Source organism: Protopterus annectens, chromosome 13.part0, assembly GCF_019279795.1.
Source record: "Protopterus annectens isolate FY-2018-M chromosome 13.part0, PAN1.0, whole genome shotgun sequence".
In the NCBI taxonomy this organism is placed as follows: Eukaryota; Metazoa; Chordata; order Ceratodontiformes; family Protopteridae; genus Protopterus; species Protopterus annectens.
The window spans coordinates 278,042,868-278,062,889 of NC_056747.1; positions in this window are offsets into that span (position 1 = coordinate 278,042,868).

Below are 20,022 nucleotides of genomic sequence, written 5' to 3' on the forward strand. Positions count from 1 at the left end.
TAATGTAATAAATAGAATCACTTCAAAAGATTTTGTAAATCAAAAGGCCCAGACTGTGGCAAGCCTACTCTTTGTGTTGATGGTGTGTCAGTGCTTCATGAAAATGTCAATGCAGTAGATTTAAGGGCCAAGAATGTAGTATTTTGCACTGTTCGGATAAATTTTAAAGCCATAGAGCTCAAAGTTGATAAAGGTTCAAAGTGCAATGTTATGTCTACAGAAACATTTACTAGAGTGTGTAAAGGTGAAAAGCTTGACTTGGCAAGGTGTGTGAAACTTGTTGCTTATGGAGGTGAAGAAATTCAAACCGAAGGCTCAGTTATGCTTTCATGTTGTTCTGCTGGAAGGAGTTAGGACTTGTAATTCTATGCAGTTAAGAGGCATATCCAGTCATTATAAGGGCTTAGAGACACTTTGAAAATGGGACTGCTTTCATTTAATAAGAAAGTCCACCATGTCAGCTTAAGGTCAGAACACTTACCAGGCCAGCAAGTAAAGTTCCAATAGCCATGCAGGACAGAGTCAAACTGAGTTAGATAAAATGGTACGACAAGGTGTGATTTGTCCAGTCACAACACCAAATGAATGAGTATCTTCCATGGTGGTAGCCATTAAGAAAAGCTCTGATGACATCAGAATATGTATTGATCCACGAGATTTGAGCAAAATGCTAAAAAGACCTCATTATCCAATGTGCACAGCTGAAGAAGTCACAGCCTTGATGCCAAATGCCAGTAATTTTTCTGTCTTAAATGCAAAGAATTCTTTTTGGCAAATTTAGCTTGACAAGAAATGACCACTGCTCACTACCTTCAGTACTCTGTTTAGCAGGTACAGATTTTTGAGAATGCCATTTGGAATAAATTCTGCAGGTGAAGTCTTTCAACGTGCAATAAGTGAATCTTAAACTCATTGTACAGAAATGCAAATTCAGGCTACAAGAAATTCCTTATGTTGGTCATTTATTTATGAGTACATGTCTGCGACCAGACCCTTCAAAACAAACAGCCATTCTCGAGATGCCAGCTCTAGACAATATTCACCCGTTCAACGTTTTCTTGGCATGGTTAACTACCTAGGCAAGTTTATTCCAGACTTGAGCCAACTATCAGCTCCACTCAGAGAGCTGACATGTAAAAATGTATCCTAGTCTTGGTTAGAGCAACACCAAAGAGCATTTGATGTCCTGAGAATTGCTAGTACACCAACGCTCAGATACTATGATGTTCACAAACCAGTTACACTTTCCTGTGACGCTTCAAAATTTGGTCTTGGTGCAGTCATTCTACAAGAGGATCACTCTGTTGCCTATGCATCGGGAACTCTTACCCAGACTGAGATGCAGTATATCCAGATCGAGAAAGAGCTTTTGGCAATTGTGTTTGCATGTTCGAAGTTCCATAATTATGTTTATGTTATACCTAACCAGATCAAAACAGACCACCAACCACTAGTCACTATCTTGAGAAAACCAATGCATTCAGCCTCAGCCTGATGCTGAGATTGCAAAGTACAATTTCAATCTTGCAATAACAACCAAACCAAAATGGTGGTTGAAAATGCAGAAATAGGCAACTAATCACAACGTCACTCTGCAAATCTGGCTGAAAGGTTCAAAAGACAATAAAGACTACCTTTGAAATAAAAAAAACAGTTTAATTCTCACTTAAAATAAGGAATTAGTGCTTTTGTCCTGTTTACCAGGACTTCTTCAGATTCAATCTTGTCTACAAGACAGGCAAACTTCTTTATCTTGCTGATACATTATCCAGATCACCCAGAGATACCACTAAACAGAAAGAAAGTCAAGGTTCTCTCAGAAATTTTTCTTCCACGTCTTTTTGAGTTGAGAGAACACATAGCAACAGATCCAGTTTTACAGAGGCTCAACCACTTTATCACTCAAGGATGGCCGTCAAAGCAATCTAGTTTACCTCAAGAAGTGCAACCTTATTTTCCATACAGAGATGAAGTTTTGTCTGACAAAGGTATCATAATGAAAGGTCCAAAAGTAATTGTTCCAAAGCCCTTGCAACCTGAGTACATTACTATTTTGCATCGTGGTCACCCAGGAACTGAATCTACCAAAAGAAGGGTGAGAGAGATAGTATTTTGGCCTTCTGTGTTACAAGACATTGAGAGAGCACTTTTATCTTGTTCAGTATGTAATAGTACAAAGCCTCATCAACAGAATGAACCACTTCAGCTTAACCAAATTCCGGAACTGCCTTGTTCGGCAGTAGCCACTGACATTTTCAAGTGGAATGGTTGACATTATTTGGTGTTAGCAGACTCTTACTCCAATTGGTCCGAGATTGACCTACTTCCCAACCTAGCATTTATGATCCAGTACAGCCATTACTAAGATGAAGTGTCATTTTGCTGTACATGGGAGTCCACACAAAGTTATTTCTGACAATGGCACGCAGTTTACATGCCAACAGTTCAAAAGGTTTGCCGAAGAACAGAATTTTACTTATGTCACATAGTCCAGAGTACCCGCAGTCAAATGGTTAGGCAGAATGCGCAGTGGAAAGTGCAAAACAGTTACTTGAGAAGTCAAAACGAGATAATACTGATGTTTTCCTGAATCGCTTGAATCTCAGAAATATTCCTTGTGATAAACATCTTGGTTCACCTGCTCAGAGACTTCTATCGAGACAAACCAGAACCACATTACCAATCAGTAGTCAATTGTTGATTCCATGTGTCAAGAACAGAGATCAGTGAGAAACAATCTGTTGAGGAAGCACCTATCCCAAAGTTCTTACTATGATAAGACCAGCAAACTGCTCAATCCATTATGAAAGAACGAAGTGGTAAGGATGCAAATGTCCAAAGGTTATGATCGGATTGGTGTCATGAAGAGTATTTGTCCAGAGCTGAGATCGTACATGATAGAATCAGAAGGAACAACTTTTAGGCAGAATCGGAAGCATTTACTACTGGTATCTGAGCATATACCACAGCAAATAGCCTGTGAGAGAAGCTCTTTATCTGAGAGTGAGTTGTCCGGTATTCCAGTTCCTGAGGAAGTTCCAGAGGACATTCCTGTTCCTATGACAAATCCAGATGTTCCTAGTACAAGTTGTGCACCGCAGATTGTCCCTGTTGCTAATGTTAGTCCCAACTGTTATGTTGCGAGATATGGTCAAATCTCTAAACCCTGTAGCAGATATGAAGCAACTTGGACATGAACATTGTGTTTTGTTTCTAATGTATATAGTAATGCATGCCTAGCTCTAACATTGTTTTGCATAAAGGGCAACCTTTTTAAGAGGGAGTATGTAGATCAGTATGTGTTTATATACTTTTAAGAAGCTATCCAAGGACTTGCACAAGTTTATAAATACTGAGCACGTGCAAGCCTGACTGCCATTTTGTAGTTAGCTGTTGAGATGTGAACATGTATGTACAGTATACAAGCTCTGTCTATTAGTTTGTTTATTCATATTTAAAATGCTGCTATTCATCCTGATGTGTTTCTATGTATTAAAGCATCTAAATGAAACCCCAGGCCTTCTTATTATTTGTGTTAGAGATGAACAAGCAGCAGATGTGAAAGGCATTGTAACCTTGCACTGCTGGGATACTCTCTTGTGACTTTAAAGCATGTGTCCATTACTACACAGATGTCTACACTCTCCAGGTAGAGGAAGGCTTGCAGGGAGTGGAGTTTCTTGTTAAGACATCTAGCATTAAGCTGTGCCACCTTCAGATATTCCTTTGTAGACTCATTTAGGTTGGGAGGTTTATCAGTTTGGTATTTCGTACAAAAGGCAGTATGGGGTGGAAAAGATCTTTGCCAATATCTGAAAGCCTACAGGAAATAAAACCATGTCTTTCCAGGCTGCCCAATATGATATCGTACTGGATTAAGACCAGAAGCTAAGCAAAATGTTAAATCCAATCATTTTCTGTTGGTAATGTGGCATCATCCTTGGAGAAGGTGGTATGTTTCTCAGTGCTAGGATAATACCTGCCTGAGGCACATAATCAGTGAGCTCAATCATGTCTTGCTTCATATAGTCAAGGGAAGTACATCTCAGGTCATTAACACCAACATGGACTATGACAGAGTCATACTGGTACCTGTGGTTCAATAACTTGAGTGCCTGTGTGACTTGATGGATCGTAGCACTGGAAACCATGACTCTCTCTTTACTCAGTCTGGTGAGGGGTACATCAGTGTTCCTCACTATAGAATCACCAGTGACCAGGCAATTTGGCTGTGCACTGGTTTTCCTTAAGGCCTTAGCAGTAGAGGCACTGGATACAATGTTACTATGTGTAGCTGTGGGTGGTATTTTAACAGCGTGTTTACATGATGACTGTTGTGCTGTGCAGGAGATCTTAGTGTTTTAGGAAGGTTACCTGTAAGTGCCTCAGCATAAGTAATTTTATGTGTAAGGTCTTTACCCTGTGCAGTAGGCATGGTGCAAGTGTTACTGACAACCTCTATAGGATTGGTTTTGGTTGCATGAGAGAGTTTATCTTCCAGCACTGTGTATTTACACACCTTGCATACTTCATGTCTTTTAAGAATAGGTTGGCTGTCAATGTATATGAGGCAATTGGTACAATACCTCAGAATACTCATCTCAACCAGATTATCCAGAGTCCAAATGTCCATATTCATGGCTACTGATCTACTAGGGAGGAGTGGGGGAAATTTAAATATTGAATAGATCAATAAAACAAAAAAGTTGATGAGCAATGATTAGCTATGAACAAACTAGTTGCTCTAGTGGTTTAAAAAATTTGGCTGGACAGTAAAGGTATTTTAATGGAAACACACTGATTACAAGGGGGAATTACACTGCAAGATATTAGTGACTATACAGATCACCGCTAGGCCCTGCTGCACGGACAGCAGCAGTTCCAACTAAATACTGTGAAAAAAGTCAAATAGTGCAGATATTCAACACAGAAACATTCAATTAATGCAACTGTGACAAAAACAATGGGAAAAACAAGTGCCAAAATAATGGATATGGTAACGTAAGTCTTAGCTTGCTCATAGGTTATGAAACAAGTGTTGCGCAACTGTGATGCTTAAACAGCAGCAGAGATTTGAAAAAAAATACAAACTAGGGCCTGCGGCCAATCAAAAACTGCACACTCTTCTTTCCTTTACAAAATCCTGGGCCAGAAAATAACTCACATCCTCTCTACTCTCACTAAAGTGGAATCAAGGCAGTTCTAACTAAAGACTTTAAAAAGAGTCAGAAAGTGCAGATATTCAACACAGAAACATTCAATTAATGCAATGAAAAACAAGTGCCAAAACAGTGACTATGGTAATGCACATAGCTTTTGTAGAGTTTAGTAGAAAGCAGTAACACTCTTCTCAAGTAGTATGGTTACCAAATGTTGCTAAATCCCTCAGACACAGAGATTCAAATTTTTAAACAAGCTATCCCTCTAGCCAATCAAATAAAGGCACAATACGTCTTAGCAATTCTCAGCTCAGAAGAGTGTAGGCTATCCCATCCTGCCACAAGACCCAGTGAGCCTTCAACCAGCAATTCCCAACTCGGAAGGGTGTAAGCTACCTCTCCTGCTACAAAAGATTGTAGACCACAAACCTTCCTAATGTAAGACAACTAGTTTGGATCTCAAGTACTTAAACCAAAACTGAGAGGCTTAGAATAACATACAAAATACAAATGGAGAACACCAACTGCTGCAAGTTGAATTCAACTTGCAGCAGTTGGTGTTCTCCATTTGTATTTTGTATGTTTGAAGGAGTGGAGGAATTGTGTCTTTTTTAGGCTTAGAATAACAGCAGTAATAAACACAGCAGATTAAATTAAAAGCTTTAAAAACTTGCATCAGAAATCTAAATAATGTAAGAAGAAGCCCAACTATAGTAAAAGCAGCTGATTGTTTTTCTTTTGTTAAGTGGGAAGGTAGGAAGCAGGTGATTCAAGTTCAAGAGACTAGTTTCTATACTGAATAGTACAGAAAAAATGATTGATTTAATTGGTAAATTAAGACCATAAAATACCAGTTCTACATCTGGGGCCAAATATATTGAAAAGTGCCATATATATATGTTCATCTATGCTGGCAAAAGTTGCATCATATTCTGGCAATAATAACTTATGATATACCCATTTAAATATTGTATTTCATGACTGTGGAATGGATCATTTTCTACTTCCAGGATAAACATTTTTTTTTATTTTTTGCTTGAAAAAGAACGTTTTGTACTCACCTCCTGAAACCATACAAACTGTTGTTACTGCTCTTAATGACAATAGACTGAAAAAAAATGGATTTTTGTATTTATTTTTTGTGAAATGCACTGTTTAACTTGTGGTCATACATTCAGGGTACATCTTACACCCTGATAAGGTGTTCATATTACAATACTAAATTTAATTGTGTAAATGAACTGACACTGCAAAACGCTTGCGTTATGTACCAGAGAACAACTGCGCATGAGAAATATGAAAAGCTAAGTCAAGTGCACCATCTAGTGGAATAAAGCAGGGCTGTCCCTTTCATAGACTGACATACTGAACAGTAGTAGCATAGAAGATGTTTGTGTGTGTACTATCTTTTTTTTTCTTGCTTTTTGGTGAAGATACTGAAGCTTTCATTCTTCATACACATAAACCATACAGATTTCACAAAACCTTCTGAGAACACTAATACTTCTCAAATTAAGATTAAAAAATAAGGAAAAGCCACTGATGTTCTCCAGCACACATATGGTCTTCTTTTACTGCAAATATTTCAGTATCTAGAACATATTAGTCCAAGAACAGTGAGTCTGTAGAAGAGCTTCAGAATCCGAAATATTCTGATGCTCTGACTGTACACAGGAAAGCTAGTTCAGGAAGGTTTGTTAAGTGTGTGTTTGCATCTGTGTGTATGTGCATGGGTCTCGCTGTGTGTTTGTGCATATGTAAATATGCAAGTGTGTATCTGTGTTAGTGCATGCACCACCCATCATGATAAGAAATGCAGCGACACTTGTATTGCTTGTTTTCTGGAAGAGGTTTAAGGGTAAAATAGTAGGCTGGCATCAATTTAAAGAACCACAGACTGAAAGTATATGGATGTCATAATTCAGAGATAGCCCTAATATCATGTGGCATGGTGCTCTTGCAAGAAGGGCTTGCTCAACACCAGTGCTGTAAGCTATTGAGGCAGTCTGGGGGTGAGGCATATGGTAATTAGCCATGTGCTCTCTCTCATGAAATTGAGTTTAGGAAAGCATCTACCCATCAAGTGATTCAAAAAATCACTAGAACATGCAGATCAACATAACTGCTTCTACCATGTCACACTAGTGAACTCAGCAAAAGGTCATGTTCATCCACTGAGGTAGAGGTATGTGCTTGGTAGTTTAGTGGCAAGGTAGGATAGGAGGTGCGTGCATGAGTGTATGTGAGAAGAATGTGAGTGCATGTTGTCTGTCTGGGAGGTAGTGTTATGTGAGTTAGTCAGATAATCAGATAGGTGTACACATTTGTGTGTGAATGTGTGAATGGATGAATGAATGTGGGAGTACAGCTGGGTGGATAAGGGGGCTTATTTGAGAGTGTGTGAGTGAATGTGGGTTAGGGTGGCTGTCATATTTCCACATAACCCTAGACTAACAAGTATAGTCAACAACATTGGGTGGGGTGGAACATTAGCAACAAGTGATAAATGTAGTACAGGAATGGGGGAGTACCCCTAGCCACCAGGGATTACTAGAGAAAACTTTTCCATAACAGCATTTAAACCAGTAAAGGGATCGGGGGGGGGGTACAACAGGGATCAGGGGTACAACACTAAATAACAGGAATTACTCTAAAGTTGTATGCCATAATGGTACTTAAATCAGTACAGAGACCAGGGGAGGGGGAAGCCAGTAAACACCATAGACCCAGAGTTATGATGTTGGACTGCAACTTTCCATGATGGCTTAAGGATGGAAAAGAAGATGGCAGGGGAATTTAGTCAATGCAGTGACAGGTAAGGGGACTGTGGTGTGTATAGGTTCATAGGTAGGTTCATAGGTAGGTACTTGGCTATCTGCCCGAAGGCATTCATAAGCCTAGCCAGAATGTGTTGGCTTTCACTGCCCCCTTAGATTAGTTCCCTGTGCCTCTGTCCAGCACAGCCACTGAAGTGATCCCCAGGGTAAACTTTCTGTTTCCCATCCACTTGTCAAGGTTTCTTTTGAAGAGTGTTAGCGAGGAGCTCTGCATAATGTAGATTGGAATCTTGTTCCAAAGCATGGAAAGTCTCTGGGACATGAATCTATCCCTCCAGCACGTCCTATTTATTGTTGTGGTGAGGTTTAGATCCCTAGAGTGAGTGGCTTGATGGGATAAGGTTTTCTTTAGGTGGAGCATGTCCATCAATTCTGGGTTGGACATGGCCTTGTATGTCAGGCAGAGATCACCACTGAGTAGGTGGTATGCAACCAAGTACAGCTGGAGTTTCTTCAGTCGAGCTGCATAGGGCATCTGTTTGAGGCCAGTGATCCTCTTGGTGAGGTACTTCTGTGGTCTTTCCAGCTGTTGCAAGTGTCTTATAAGGTACACCCCAATTGGGGCATTGTACTCTATGATGGGTCTGATGAGTGATGAGTAGAGGGGCACAATGGCCTCTTTTGATCTGGATGCAAACATTTTTGTGATTAGGTGGGCCACGTAGAAGGATTTTCTAACCACTTTGGTAATGTGATTATCAAAGGTGAGATTACTGTCTACTTGGGTCCCCAGATCCCTTATTACGTCTTCTGTATTTAGGGGACTACCACCTATGTGATAGTTTGTGGGTACTTTGTTTTTTCCAAAGGGGATAACTATGCACTTTTTGGCATTTAGCTTGAGGCCATGATTTTGACACCAGGTATCTGTCTCAGTGAGACCCTTTTGGAGGATGTCTGTGTCAGCTGGAGAGTAAATTATAGCCCCTAGTTTGCAGTCGTCTGTGAACTTGGTCAGCCATAGTCCTCCTGTGCTTGCCTGTACCTCTGAGAAGTATATGTCGAACAGGAGGGGTCCCAGGACTAAGCCCTGGGGAACGCCACTTGTAACAGGTTTAGAGTCAGACCTAGCTCCTGCAACTCTCACCATATGGGTTCTGTCCATGAGCCAGTTGGCAACCTATCTTGTGACATAGGGGTTTATGTTCAGGCTGGTGAGCTTGTCTATAATACCAGAATGGGAAATGGTGTTGAAGGCCTTTGCGAGGTCTAGGTAGGCTGTTTGTACCACCTTTCCCTCATCTATAGCCTTGGTAACTGTCTCAAAGAAGTTCACCAGGTCTAGGAGGCATGATCTGCCCTTAACAAAGCCGAACTGGGTAGGGTCCAGAGTTTGGAGGGCCCCAATATCTCTGTTAATGAGTTCCATGATGATGCGCTCCATAGCCTTGCTGACCAAGCTAGTCAGGCTTATAGGGCAATAGTTCCCGGGGTCTGTTGTGGCTCAACCTTTGTGGCGTGGAATAACTGTTGCTGTACGCCACTCTATGGGTACATAGCCTGTGGAGAGGCTGAGTTTGAACAGTGTGTTTAGGTGAGGGGTTAGTTCATCTTTGAGCTCGTGTATGACCCAGCCTGGGACACCATCTGGTCCCATTGATGCTGTGTTTTTGGCTTTGGAGAGGGCTGTTTTAACCTGAGTGTCTGTGATTTCAGGGACTCTACATTCTTCAGGTATGGTTATGGGCCCTTTTGAGGGTGAGGGGGGGGGGTGAAGTTTGCGCTGAACCTGTCTGCCAGGATGTTGGCAATATCGGTCGGTTCAGTGTATTTTGTGCCATTCTGCACTAACTCCGAGCAGATCTGAGCCTTGCCACTTAGATTCTTGACATAGCTAAAGAATGCTTTGTGGTTATCTTTGGAGTCCTTGACAATTTTTCTTTCGAAGCTCACCTTGGATGATTTTATGAGGGATTGTAGTTTCTTGCTGATACTGATCAGTGACATCTTCCCTTCTTGGGATTTTACTCTTTTCTGTACTAGTTTCCTCCTTCTATTGTATAGCTTGTTTATGACAGGAGTCCACCAGACTGATTTCCTTTTCTTGGAGGAGTGAGTCTTGGTTTTGCTTGGGATGGCACGATCCATGCATTCTTGTAGGTGCCCATAGAATGCATTAGTAAAGGATTTTGTAGCTTGGACAGCATTATCCTTCAGCATGGGGGCTTTGAAACTTTCCACCTTGGTCTTAAGTAACGTGAAGTTTGCTTTTGAAAAGTTTTTCATGGTGGTTTCCTTGTCCGGGGGTGGGGGTGGAATGTGGATATCCAAAGTGATTTGTTTATGGTCAGATCTAGCCAGCAAGGGGTTGACCTCTGGTGTGGAACACCGGTCGCCCATGTTGGTGATGACCAGGTCCAATATGTTGTCCCCTCTTGTGGGAGTGTTGATCAGTTGAACCAGGGCATTTGAATTTATAAATTCTAAAAAATGTTGGGCAAGGGAGTTAGTAATTGAGTAGTTCTCCCAGTTAATGTTTGGGTAATTGAAATCACCCAATATTAGGCTGTTTGGTAGCACCTTTATGTTTCCCAGTGTTTCCAGAAACACAGAATGGGGGTCCTGGGACATGGTGGGTGATCTGTAGCAAGCTACAATTTGAATTGCAGTTTTGCCCATTGTTAGTTGCATGTGGATGATCTCTGAAGCATTGTGCTGTGCCACTAACCTGGAGGTGTGGGTATCCTTGATGAATATGGATACGCCCCCGCCTTTTGTATTTCGGTTCGGGTTCTGTGGCCGAAATGTATGGTATGAGTTGGAGCCTGGTAGTGCTGGGGTGCTCTCTGGAGCCTTAAACCAGGTTTCTGTTACTGCACATATATCAATTTTCTCCATACTGAAGAGTGCCTCAAGTGTGTGCATTTTGAGGTTTAAACTTCTAGCATTACCCTCAGTTTTTTGTTACTTGTGCTATTTATGGTGGTGGGTTTGTCTTTTGAGCCTTGCCTAAAAAAGGCACTATGGGGGTGGTAAGATCCTTGGCCAGTATTTGAAAGCCTAAGGGTGACAGGAGCAAGCCGTCTCTAGCGAAGCAGAGTGGCTTGTCAAGCATGTCATCCCATACAGACAGACACTGGATCCTCTTTGAATGACACCAGAAACTTAGCCAATTGTTGAAATCGAGATTTTTTTCTTTATACTGTGGTATCATTCTTGGTGAGAGCAGGATGCTACTCAGAGTCAGGGTCATACCGGCCTGGGCTACGTGATCAGAGAGCTCTTCCATGTCTCTTTTCATGTAGTCCAGGGAGGTACAGCTCAGGTCATTCACACCAACACGGACAATGACAGAGTCATATTTGTACTTGTTCTGGAATGACCTGAGTGCTTGTGTTATGTGGCAGATCCTGGCACCCGACAGGCAGCTAACAGTAACCTTCTCCTTATTAAGCCTAGTGAGTGGGACGTCAGTGTGCCTGACTATAGAGTCACCTATTACTAGTATGCTGGGTATGTTATTTTGCCTTAAGGGCTGTGATTGCATGCCACACTGGTTTTGTGAAGTATGTGTTTCATGGTTTGTGTTGGGGGTGGAGGTTGCTTGGATGTTTGGTTTGGAGGTCTCTGGTACTTTTGCAGATTTTTATTTAGAGCCTCCGAGTATGTTTTCATGTATTTATGTGTGTTTTTGCCGGTGCTGGTTTAATGGGTCTATGTGAGACTGGTGGTGTGATGCAAGTATTTCCCTTCTCCTCTTGACTGTCTGATCCAGTCTTGGGTTGAGAGAGCTTAGCTTCCAGTTTGGCTGTATAATTGCATCTCTCGCATGTATTAGTGTTTGGTGGTAGGAGGAGAGGGTTGTCTGTGTACATGAGGCAGTTCTAACATTGCCTCAAAATGCCCAGATTCACCAGTTGGAATGGAGAGTATACCTAAAACTGTTCTTTGGACATGCCTGGATAAGTTCAGTGAACTGTTTTACTGGATGGCTGGTAAGATCGAATAGAGAGCCTTGTCCTTCTGTACAGTACAGGAGGGTATAGTACTAGGGTTTATAAGTGCTTGCTATGAGTTTTGAGCAAGTGCTGAGCTGAGAAATGAATGGCTTGAGTGCTTAAGTTGAAAGTTTGTCTAGTTCCAAGGGAAAATTTGAAGAAGAGACTTTGTGGAGCCGGGAATAGTTTTATCCTAGCTAACCAGTGCTGCCCAGCACACAAAACCAGGCAAATGCAGTATTTACAGCAGGGAAATGAAATAGATAGAAATTAGCCCAAAATAGCCAATAAACTACTAATTTCTGGGCTGAAACCACTCCTCCCTTGACAGATAGGCTGCTCAAAGCTCCCCTCTCTCACAGGTGAACAGAGAAACTTCCTTCTATCCAAGTAAGGTATGGGCAAACACAGAGATTTGAAACACAGCCCTGAATTCAGCACTAACCTGAAAACTGGACTATACTAGCTCAGAAAGGCAGAAACAAGTGTATATACATATATATATATATATATATATATATATATATATATATATATATATATATATATATATATATATATATATATATTAATTTTATTTAAAAATAAAGCAGATACAATAAAAAAACACTTTAAATGCACAGAAATGGATACTTATTGTTATATATCACAGATCAGAGTTGTAGTTAATGCCCCTAGTAATAAAGTAGGAAGAAACACATATACAGTAACAGCAGATGAATAAAGTGCAATTTATATATATATATATATATATATATATATATATATATATATATATATATATATAACAATAGAAAAAAGAACAAACTAATTTAAACAAGATACTCAATTAACCAGAGAAAAAGCTCAAAACTGAGCCCTGTTCCAGCAGTCTTCAATCAGACAAGTTCTAACTGCACACTCCTGCTACTAGGATGCAGGGGAACCTTCTCCAAAAAAGATGGCCTGGATCAGTGCTCAAGTTATTCAAACAAAGCTAGATTCAGCAGGCCTGAATGTGGTCTATGCTACAACAACAAGGTGCACCAGTTTCAGAAAGAAACAGTTCAAATAAGCAGGCACAATAAGCCTGTGACCAGAAATTCCTAGCTCAGAAGGGCAGAATCCAACCTCTCCTCCCAGAAGAGTGCAGACCACAGACCCTCTTAATGTAGAATAACTGGCCTGAAGCCCAAGTGCTTAAGCCAGAACTAATACACTTTTAGAATAGCAGACACTGGGCCTTCAATCAGTAATTCCCAACTTAGAAGGATGTAAGCTACCTGTCCTTCCAGAACAGTGCAGACCACAAACCTTCTTAATGTAAAACAACCTGTATGAAGCCCAAGTGCTTAAACCAAAAGACTAACAGTTTACAATTTAATCAGGCTACTACCAAGCAGTAATAAATGCAGCAGAATAAATAAAATTGAGTACTTTTAAGAAAAGCAAAATAAATTAGGAGGAAACACAAATACAGTAAAAGCAGATGAATAAAGTGCAATGTTTTTTAAGTGCAAGGAGAGAGGAAGGAAGAACCTAAGTGGGTTGGCCTTCTCAAATCTTCTCTCTGTATTAAGTAGAGTGAACACTAGACTCAGAATATGATCTCACTGTACTCGGTTAAGTGAGCAAATGAGATGGACCCAGGAGGAGTGTTCTAATACAGACTTACAGGAGGAGCGAGCAATTCCAAAGCCATCAACACTAATACCAACACAAGAACAGGGAGGGTGGATGGGGAACCTACTGCAGAGAGACACATAGCACACTGTTCAATGAAACACACAATTAGGAAACAGAAAAAAATGAAAATACAGTACTTTTAAAACTGCACGTTTGTACTTAACAGAAGATTATAATACACTACTGCAAGTTTTACTTAACTTCAGCTTCTAATGCAGATGATTGTATCCAAGCATGTCTCTCAGAAGTTGAGCATAAAATGATTTCTCAAACTTTGTGGCTAGCACTTAAAGTGCAGAGGAAGCCCTCTAGGCTATTAAATATCAGATAACAAAGAAGTGATAAGACCACCACCCCCTCTTATAGCAGAGAGACACACAGCACACTGTTCAATGTGTGGGTGTTTGAATGTATACTTGTGTCTGCTTACACAATATAGCATCTGCAGTTACCGAACATGAGCAGTACTGATCTGCACGTCACCAAAGGAAATGTGATTCAGAGATGCAAATTAACTTATAATGAGGTCTTTCCTTGTTGTGGCTAATGTGTCACTGAATCATAAAATACTACATAATGGGAAAAGGGCCTCTTTAGTGCAAGCTGTAAAGCAAGAAACAAATTTAAAAATTTTCTCTTGCATGCTTAGAATGTTGCATTGGCAAGCATTTTGTAAAGGACAAAAAGTCTGAAACTCACATGGATGACATTATTTAATGATTGTAATCCACAACAATTTTCCAGAAAGCCACAAAAGTTTATAAGGAACAGAATAAAATAATTGTCAATTTATTTGCTCAGGAATTCTGGAGAAAGCCAAAAATAAATGAAGGGCTGCCTAAAAGGGACACATTTTAAATACTATTTTTTTTTTATCTAAGGAGAAAGTGTCCTCTTTCAGGGAGAGCCAGGAATACTGTTTGAGTGACTTGCTCAGTTACAATGTAGGCAAATGGAGGTGGGGAGATTCAAACTCAGTACCTGTCTACAGGAAGTAATTCATTAGCAGTTCAGAACCTTAAATGACAGGCAAGTGTAATTAACTTAAAATGTTAACAGAACTAGAACAGCTGTTGCTCTGGCATATTTTTTCTGAACAATAACTGTGAAACTCTAATGATTGATTTACCAAAAAAAAAGCTTAAGGGACATTCAGTGTGGAGGATTAAGGCTCCAAACTCTTAAAGAGCAGCCTTAAAGGTACAGGGTTTGATTCTTTCTACCTTCATCTATGTGACTTTGAGCAAGTCATTTAACCAGAAATCTCCTGCCTAACTGGGGCATTTCTAACACACACACATACAGGCACACATGATTAAAATAACCAGCATTTTCCTAAACACATTTACTTCACTCTACTGACAGACTGTTTGAAATGAGGTAATGGACACCTCCACTTCACTTAATTTCCTGAAAAGAAGACATTTCAAAGGTGCATTAAGTCAACTGCACATGCATGTGCTTTCATGACATACTGAAAGCATAAAGCATCTGTTTTAGCATTCCAAACATCAAACATTTTTAGTATTCCCAGGGACTGGGGCACTTAAGAGTGCACACACACTTTCACAGAGAGGGCAGTTGTCCCCATATGTCCCCCTGTAACACCACTCTTGATTACATCACATGCATAATTATGCAGCATATGCTTAAAGACTGTGGCCCTAAAGAAGTTCTACTCTAACTCTTCATGCTGTCAGTCAGTGGGCCAAAACGTGAGATACAGGATATTGTTTAGAATGTCCTGAAATGTTAAAATGGTTAATAAGAAAAATATTTGCTACGTCGAAGTTTGTGCATTAGTTTATGTAAAAGAATTCTAGACCTTCTCTTATGAAAATGAAATAACAAGCATTAGTTTGTACCACATTACTTAAATATACCAACTCCGAGACTGCACTTTAATGCATTATGGCGTGGAAAGGGAATATTTCTCTTTCCTACACTGTAGGGCGATCTCAGAGTTGGTATATTTAAGTAGCAGGGGGGTGTGGGGGTGCAAGGGGGCTTGCCCCCCTGCCTACACCCTTTTTCTTTTTTTTTTTATGTTCATTTTGAACATTTCGAATTTTCAATTGTTCGATCATTAAAGGTCGACCTTTACTGATTCGAACAATTGAAAATTTGATGTTCCAATAGGAACCCAATTGAGTCTATATGTGTATAAAAAGAGAAAGATTTATTTTACCATTTTCCACAGTCTTTAAAAGCTATCCACTTGTTCTATATTTTCAGAACTATCTCAACAGGATATTACAAACTTCCTCACACATACCACATACACTTGATTTTATTACGGAAGCATGATTTGCCTTAGTTCAAAATACATGAAGTTATTGAGTACTTTCTGCAAACATAAACAATATTCACATCCAGACACATTCTTGATATCAGTGTCAAAAGCACAACTAATATAGAGTAGAGATTTATAAGTTGTGATAGCAGAAAGATAACCAATAAAGAAGGCCTCAGTACTGAACACTGGGAAACCTCTTGTCCCACATTGTTCCATTTAGTGTGCAAAGCCTAGCAGAGCTGTAGCTGACTCACCTAACACCCAGTGTCAGTCTCCTAAACACTGACCCATCCCCTTATATCTTTAACTGAAGAGCAAAAAATGGAAGACATTTGAAAAGTCAGTATAAATTACATCCACAAGAAGGTCCTTATTGATAGCTGTGGATACTGTCTCTTTCCCCTCCAGTCCCTCTCTAGGCCATCAACATCAAGTCTTCTGCCACAGTGTTCAGATGACCCATTTGTTCCTCTAGGGATAAGAGCTCTGTAGCTCATTCACTTCAAGGGCAGGAGGTGGTGCTGTCAACTTCATGGTGTATTGGAGTTTTCTTTTTATGGCCCTACCAATCCCCTGTGTACACCTGCAGACACCCAGGGACAGGGTATTCTCCCAGTCTTAGCAAGAGATGCCACTTGCATCTGTGATTAATGTAACAATTAGGAGGCCTTACACCCCTCCCTTGCAGAAACCTCCATATGATCTTCAGTCTCCACCAAGGATTCTAAGGGTACTCTCTATAACCAATTCAGTACTAAAGTAGATTGACTGCTGACACTGCAGTGCAGCATAAGGCGGTGCTGTCCTCCTGAGTGTGTCATCCTATGGATGAGATGTTAAACTGAGGTCCTTTCTGCTGGAGTTCGTGATAGCAACGATGGCTGTAAAAGATCCCATGCACTTATTGATAAGAGTAGGGGTCATTTATTTATATTATATACACGTGTGATACTTAAATCATTTAAAAAAAAATATCTACATTATTTGCACATTCACAAAACCAGAAAAATGAAAAAAAATGCATTCAACATGTATTTCAAAGGATTGTAATAAACTGTATACATCAATCATTATTTCCTCATCCTCGGCACCATAATCTTATTTTAAACGCTATATTTTCCATTTTCCAAATCTTATTAAACAAGACCTCTTTCAGCCTTGTTTTCTAAACATTCAAAATCACCCCAGACAATATATAATCCATACTTCCTTTTCTTTTTGCCCTTTTCCCATACTATCCATACATAATCAACTTTTCATCTAAAATATCCACTTTTTTAAATTCACCCAACCTATACCCTGTTTTCCTGATAATTCATAACCTTTTCACAGTATAAAATACATGTTCTACCATCTCTAATTCATTTCAAATTAAACTCAGTTGTTACGACATAATTTTATGTATCAAATTCCATTTTACTAGCAACTTATTTATGGAGCCATTGAAAAATCCTGACTCTCTAATATATTAGCAAATCATCTTCTAGTTTTAATAACAGCTATAACACCCTTATTAAAAAAATTATTGATTGGCAGCATGACACCTCCTCACAAGGTCATCATAGCACAGCCATCTTGATTCTTTTATATACTTTACAGCCGAACCCCATCAGCTTAATTTCAATTGATACTCCCTTATCTCTCCAACTCCACCCAAACGTTTTCTTTTTTTTGCACATTTTCACCATTTCCCATATTTTATTTCACATATTTTTTCAACAACTTCTTTACCTTTATTCTTTATATGCCATCAGAAATTATATAAACTCAAAGATGCAGTATATATACCACAAGACTGATTAACTCCTAATCCATCTTCATCATCTTTTAAATCCAACATGCCCCTTTTCACAGGATTCATTCTAGAACCCCAGAAACAATACAATACACCCTGAAAAAGTTCCTTTTTTTCTTACTTGGAATTAAGTATATTTCAACCAAATAATCAATTTCCCCAAACTAACTGAATTAATAAAAAACACTAAAGTCTAACTCAAAATTCCTACTCACTACTTTTTCCATAATCACCATCTGATTTTTACTTAATATTGTTGCTAAAATATATTTACATAATTTTATTTATTCTTTCATTCTATATAACCCATATAACATAAAATAACTTTTATCTAGTCTTGTAACATATTCTTTACTTCTATTCTTATAATATCCATATTTAATCATATCCATGTTTATTTTATCCACTTCTTTTATATGTTCAAAAATTCTTCTTTACATAGTTTTCCCCATACTTATTTACTCTTTTACTTTTCAAAAACACATGGCCATAGTTTCTTCTTCTTCTTGACAATGTAAATATATTTTAGCACTTTTCTTTTTATATGGCATGTTTCCTTTTACTAGCAATTTGCCAATACAGTTTCCACAAAACCTCTTGACATTCTTTCTGATTACATCTGCTTCTTATTTTTATAGCTTTTTTTTCATTTTTAGATTTTCCTATGGTTTTACATAGTAATGTCTTATGACTGCATTCTTATACCATACTTTTCCATCTTTTTCTGTATCTTTTGTTGGTTACATTTTATTTCTTCATTTATACACTCTTTTTCTCTTTTACTCTTTTTTACCATACCCCAAAATGTATAATATTTATATTTATACAGTTGTACTACTAATCTCTCATTTTATTCATTTATCCTCTTCAACACTTTGTACAAATTTAATGAAGCAGTGTACACCAATGGGTTACTTAACCCTAAACCTTCTTTTCCTTTATTTATATACACAATTTATTTTCCTACCAATACTGAATTTATCAAGCAAGCCTTTTTTCTGAATGTTAATTTATATGTTTTCCAGAAAAAAAAAAACATTTTGCTTTATTTCTTCTATTGTTGTTTTCCACTGATTTCTACTTATATCTTTATTCCCAAATTTTATACCTAACATAGAAATTTAATTCATTGTAAAATATGTACCCCAGATCTTTACCACATCACCTAAACCTTTAATTTTCTCTTTATTTAAAACAACCCCTCTCATCTCTAGACATTCATTTGTGCAAATTATTACTTCTTTTATCCAAATTTAGGATTTTTTTGCAATTATGCCATCAACATATGCTAACAGAACTGGAATTCTTAACCATTCAGGTGTTGTATACACTGCCTCCTTCATTTTTAAATTTATTTCACATGCTATCACATTCATAACTAATGCAAAGAGTATATCACTCATTGGACATCTCTGTCTTATACCAGTCTTCATATATACCTCTTGGCTTAACCAGCCATTTACAAGTAATTTTTCTTTATTATTGCTATACACTGACAATTATAATTTCTTAACTTTCTTACCTATGTATATTACATTCTTTCATTATTACTCATACAATTTCATGTCCAATTGTACAAATGCCTTATTAAGGTCTCCTATCATGATTTTCACTTATTTTCTGTTCATAATATCATCTACAACTTCTGTAAATATCATTAATAATTCTTGACAACCCTTTCCCTATATACTATATATGCTATCTTCCATAATATTTTCCATTTTAGTTTCAAATCTCTTTTGTATTTTCATAAAAATCTTATAATCATTATTATTCAGTACTGTTGGTCTCCCGTTTTTTACTTTCCATGTTTTTTCAGCAACTTCTTATTATCTTTAAACATTGCTTGTAAATATCGTACTACACTATTCATAATCATTTCCAGAGTTCTTTTTATTACTCCTTTTACATTTTTTTATTTCTCTCATTACACTACCATCTTTCTTTACTAATCTGCTTAAGTATAACTGGGTACTTCCCCTTTTTCTTGTAAAAATATATTTGATTATATAGCAATTCTTGTATTTTTCTTGATTTCTTTCATATAATTCTTTTTCTTTGTCAAAGTACTTTCTGTCATTATGTTCTAAATCTTGCAATGCATTGTTATATGTTCTTTCATACTTTTCTTTCTCTACTTTTCTCACATCATATTACCACTGTAAAAACATTTGTTTACATGTTTCCTTAAATACAAATATAAATATATATAAATATATATTGTAATATATAAATATAAATGGTGGCTGCACCATTCAGACCAATTTTTATAAAATATTCTCATAATAATATGATCTTTCCATAACTTTATTACTAATTTTATTCCTTCTTC